The 5,642-nt window shown below is 40.8% G+C and overlaps 1 non-coding gene across 1 annotated transcript; it reads left to right on the top strand.

Moving 5' to 3' along the window:
* Positions 1 to 5,084: 5,084 nt before the first annotated feature.
* LOC117612825 lies at positions 5,085 to 5,191 on the top strand. Its single transcript, XR_004583573.1, has one exon. It is a non-coding gene; the product is annotated as a small nucleolar RNA R71 (small nucleolar RNA).
* Positions 5,192 to 5,642: the final 451 nt, after the last annotated feature.

Genomic DNA, 5,642 nt, shown 5'->3' with positions numbered 1-5,642 from the left:
CATCTGGAACATGTTTGCAATCATCACAGGGCTAGAAAAAAATCGAGAAATGTTCTTGGAAACACAAAATCCTTTCTTTGGAACACAAAATCTGCCTTTTTTTTTTTCTATGACTCAAAACTCAAACAAAAACAACCAAACTCCACACCCCCAAACCTAAACTAAGCATTGTCCTCAATGTTTAAAGTAAATGCATGTAACAATTAGTAAAGGCATAGAAGGATGGAAAATAAAGGGAAAACGAACAAAATAAAATAAAAAGGAACGAAGGCACCTAGTTGGATTGCCTCCCAACAAGCGCTTGGTTTAGAGTCAATAGCCCGACTTTAGGGTGCGTTTACTTGGGGTCATCAAGGAGGATAGTGGTTTCCTCCTCAAGAAATGCAGCTGCCACATAAGGTTTGAGTCGATGGCCATTAACTTTGAAAGTTGTACCGTCACGATCATTCTTGATTTCAACTGTCCCATAAGGATACACTGTTAACACCGTGAATGGCCCAGACCAACGAGAGCGAAGTTTCCCAGGAAAAAGTTTCAACCGGGAGTTGTAGAGGAGAACACTTTGACCCACATAAAATTCCTTCTTCAAGATGTGCTTGTCATGCCACTTCTTTGTACGGCCCTTGTAAATTTTCGCATTCTTATACGATTCATTTCGAAGTTCCTCTAGCTCATTCAATTGTAACTTCCTCTTCTCCCCTGCCGAACTCATGTCAAAATTGAGCGTTTTAATAGCCCAAAACGCTTTATGCTCCAATTCCACCGGAAGGTGGCATGCTTTCCCAAAAACCAGTCTATATGGTGACATCCCAATTGGCGCTTTGAACGCCGTTCTATAAGCCCATAGTGCATCATCCAATTTTAATGACCAATCTTTCCTAGAGGCACTCACCGTCTTTTCCAAGATTTTCTTCAATTCCCTATTCGAAACTTCAACTTGCCCACTAGTTTGCGGATGGTAGGGAGTAGACACTTTATGGGTGATGCCATATTTTGCAAGAAGGGAGTTAAATTGACGATTGCAAAAATGCGTACCTCCATCACTAATAATTGCACGAGGGACCCCAAATCGTGTAAAAATATTCTTTCGTAGAAATCTGACCACAACCTTGGAGCCATTCGTGGGTAGGGCAGCTGCTTCGACCCATTTGGATACATAATCCACTGCAACCAAAATATACAAATTCCCATATGATGCCGGAAACGGACCCATGAAGTCAATACCCCAAACATCAAACAATTCCACCTCCAAAATATTATTCAAGGGCATTTGGTTTCGACTAGAGATATTTCCTGTACGTTGGCAAGGATCACACCTTGCAACAAAGTCTTGAGCATCTTTAAACAAAGTAGGCCAGAAAAATCCAGATTGCAGAACCTTGGCCGTAGTCTTGGAAGCACCATAATGGCCTCCACATGCCAAAGTATGACAATGCAATAATGTGTCAGCCATCTCTGTCTCAGGTACACATCTTCGTATAACTTGGTCAGGACCATGCTTCCACAAATATGGATCATCCCAATAATAATGTTTAACCAATGAGAGGAATTTCTTTTTCTGATAAAAAGACATATCAGGGGGAAGAATACCACAAGCTAGGTAATTTACAAAATCTGCATACCAGGGAGTGATGAATTCTTTTGCAGAGTAGATGGAATATAATTGCTCATCCGGGAATGTCTCTAGGATAGGCCCAATATCTTCTATAACTTTATCCTCACGGACTAGCCGAGAGAGGTGGTCAGCCACCACATTCTCAGACCCTTTTTTATCTCTAATTTCAATATCAAACTCTTGAAGTAATAAAACCCATCGAATTAGTCTTGGTTTTGCTTCCTTCTTGGCAAGCAAAAATTTCAAAGCTGCATGATCCGTATATACAATTACCTTTGCACCCAGTAGGTAAGAACGAAATTTATCCAATGCGAATACCACTGCTAACAATTCCTTTTCCGTAGTGGCATAGTTCAGTTGGGCATCATTCAATGTACGACTGGCATAGTGAATTACATGTAGTAATTTATTCTTCCTTTGACCCAAGACGGCTCCAATAGCATAATCACTTGCATCACACATAATCTCGAATGGTAATTCCCAATCAGGTGCCATAATGACTGGTGCGGTGGTGAGCTTTGTCTTCAATAAATTAAATGCCTCCAAATAGTCTGAATCAAAGTTGAATTCAGAATCCTTCAATAACAACTTGCAAAGAGGCTTTGTAATTTTAGAGAAATCCTTTATAAATCGACGATAAAACCCAGCATGTCCCAGGAAGCTTCGAATTCCTTTTACTGTAAAAGGGGGTGGCAGCTTTTCTATGGTCTCAATTTTTGCACGGTCAACCTCAATACCTCTTGCTGAAATTTTATGCCCCAACACAATTCCTTCTTGTACCATAAAATGGCATTTTTCCCAATTGAGAACTAAATTGGTTTCTTCACATCTTGCCAACACCAATGCCAAATTATCCAAACAAGAATCAAAAGATGAACCGAAAACAGAGAAATCATCCATAAATACCTCAATAAATCGCTCCACCATGTCCGAGAAAATGCTCATCATGCAACGTTGAAAAGTGGCAGGAGCGTTACATAACCCAAAAGGCATACGGCGATAGGCAAAAGTGCCAAATGGACATGTGAAGGTCGTTTTTTCTTGGTCTTCAGGCGCGATAGGAATTTGATTATATCCTGAGTATCCGTCTAGGAAACAGTAATAGGCATGCCCAGCAAGTCTTTCTAGCATCTGATCAATAAAAGGCAGCGGGAAGTGATCTTTTCTGGTTGCAGAATTCAATTTCCTGTAATCTATGCAGACTCTCCATCCTGTAACAGTTCTTGTTGGAACTAACTCATTATTTTCATTTTTTACAACAGTCATCCCTCCTTTCTTTGGCACAACCTGTGTAGGACTCACCCAACTACTGTCAGATATAGGGTAAATAATACCTGCATCAAGAAATTTTAATACCTCTGCACGAACCACTTCCTTCATGTTGGGATTCAACCGACGTTGATGCTCCACTGATGGCTTATGTTCCTCTTCCATTAGTATTCGGTGCATACACATAGAAGGACTAATACCCTTGATGTCTCCGATTGTCCACCCAATTGCAGTTTTATATTTTCTCAAAACCCGTAATACTTTTTCTTCTTCAGTTTCACTCAAATTTGCAGCAATAATAACTGGTAAAGTTTCAGAAGTTCCCAAATAAGTATACCTCAAATGCGTTAGCAATGGCTTCAAAGTAAGTGTGGGTGCAGCAATCACCGAAGGTGCAGCCGTAGGAGGTGCCACTCCTAGTGGTTCGAACTGATTCCTTCGCGTTGGGTGGTATGGTTGCGATGCATCCAAATATAAGGCATATTCAGCAACCATAGGGTTGTCATCTTGGGAGGTAGCAGCATGGACCAATGTAGATTCCAATGGATGGCGTGGATTCTCCTTTTCAAATGTGTCTGAAGCAATTTCATCAACTAATTCCATGCGAAAACAATCCTCTGCTTCTCTTGGAAATTTAATTGCCTCAAAAACTTTGAATGTCGCTTTTTCATTCCCAACTCTCAAAGTTAGTAACCCTTCTTCTACGTCAATCAGAGTGCGTGAAGTAATCAGGAATGAGCGTCCCAAAATTAGCTGTGTGTCATGGTCTTCTTCCATATCCAAAACCAGAAAATCCGCTGGAAATATGAGTGTATCAACCTTTACTAGAACATCTTCTATAATTCCATCTGGGTATGTGATTGACCTGTCCGCCATCTGCAAAGAAACAGTAGTGGGTTTAATTTCACCAATACCAATCTTTTTAGCAACAGATAAAGGTAGTAAGTTAATGCTAGAACCCAAATCACATAAAGCTCTTTCAAAGAAATTATTTCCAATAGTGCATGGAATTTTAAAACTCCCTCTATCTTTTTGCTTTGGTGGAAGCTTCCGTTGTAGGATGGCACTGCACTCTTCTGTCAGTTGGATTTTCTCGTGCTCTCCAAACTTCCTCTTCTTGGAGAGAATGTCTTTCATGAATTTTGCATAACTTGGCATTTGTTCCAAAGCTTCAGCAAAAGGAATGTTGATATGTAACTTTCTGAACATCTCCAAGAATTTTGCAAACTGCCCATCAACTTTATTTTTTCTCAACCTCTGCGGAAAAGGGATTTGTGGGACATATGGCTTCAATTGAGGAGAAGGAATTGGTATAGAATTTTCTTCTTCTTGGGATTTTTCTGTGGTGGTGATTGGTGGTGAAAATGCATGCCCCCTTTCCGCCGCAGACTTCTTAGCTTCTTTTTCTTTCTCTAATGCTTCTTGTTCCAAGTCGACCGCTGTATTTACTTGCTTCCCTTTACGAAGAGTGATTGCCTTTGCTTGTTCTTGATTTTTTGGGTTAACTTCAGGTTGGCTTGGAAATACTCTATGGTTTCTTCCACTTATAACATTAGCTAATTGGCCAACTTGCACCTCCAAATTCTGAATAGAAGCTTGCTGATTCTGAAATTGAGTTCTTGTTTCAGTCATGAATTGGGTGGTAGACATAGTCAATTGAGTAAGCGCATCTTCCAAATTTATTTTCTTCTCTTGAGCCGGAAAACCAGGTGGTGGTCTCTGAACATTCTGAGTGTTGCTCCATGAAAAATTTGGATGGTTTTGCCAACCGGGGTTGTATGTATTGGAATAAGGATTATTCCTTTGTCGATTAATTTCTCCAACCTGATTGACTTGCTCAGCGGACGCAAATGGGTTCCCTGTGGTACACTCTGAACTTGGATGAGTGCCTGCACAGAGTTCACAACCAAAATTAGTACTAGTGTTTATAGCATTAACACTTAAAGAATCAACTTTTTTAGTAAAGTTAGAAATTTGTGCTGTTAGCAAAGCCATAGCATCTACTTCCAAGACCCCAGCTGGTTTCAGATTCATTCTCTCCCTCGGCCATTGGTAGTTGTTGGATGCCATGGTATCCAATAATTCAAATGCTTCGGTAGCCGTTTTTGTCATTAAAGCCCCTCCAGCAGCTGCATCAACAAGTTTCCTGCTTGTTTGACTCAACCCATTGTAGAAAGTCTGAACTTGAATCCAGGTTGGTAGCTCATGGTGAGGACACTTGCGCAATAAATCTTTGAATCGTTCCCAGGCTTCATATAGAGGTTCCTTATCATATTGCGCGAATGACATAATATCTTGTCGAAATTTTGCAGTTTTTGCTGGTGGGAAAAATTTAGCAAGGAATTTCTTAGATAAATCATCCCAAGTACGGATGGAGTCTTGTGGCTGTGACAATAACCAAAGCTTGGCTTTATCCTTCAAGGAGAAGGGGAATAGCCTTAAACGGATCGCATCGTCAGTTACCCCATTGAACTTGGACGTATCACAAATCTCCAAAAATATTGCAAGATGGATGTTGGGGTCTTCATTTGGTAGACCACAAAATACGGATGAATTTTGCAGCATGGTGATCATGGCTGGTTTGATCTCAAAATTGTTGGCTGCAATAGCAGGACGTCGGATCGCTGAGGGAGTTGCCACTGGGGGGCCAAATTCCCCCACTGCTCTTTCTGCCATAGGTGTGGATGGTGGTTCCACCAAAGTGTGCTTTTTGTTTCCTTTGTTCCACTTATGAAACGTCCGTTCAATTTCTGGGTCA

This window comes from Prunus dulcis, unplaced genomic scaffold (genome assembly GCF_902201215.1).
Source record: "Prunus dulcis unplaced genomic scaffold, ALMONDv2, whole genome shotgun sequence".
Classification (NCBI taxonomy): domain Eukaryota; kingdom Viridiplantae; phylum Streptophyta; class Magnoliopsida; order Rosales; family Rosaceae; genus Prunus; species Prunus dulcis.
Note: the sequence above shows the minus strand (reverse complement) of the source record. Positions and strands in the feature narration are given on the sequence as shown.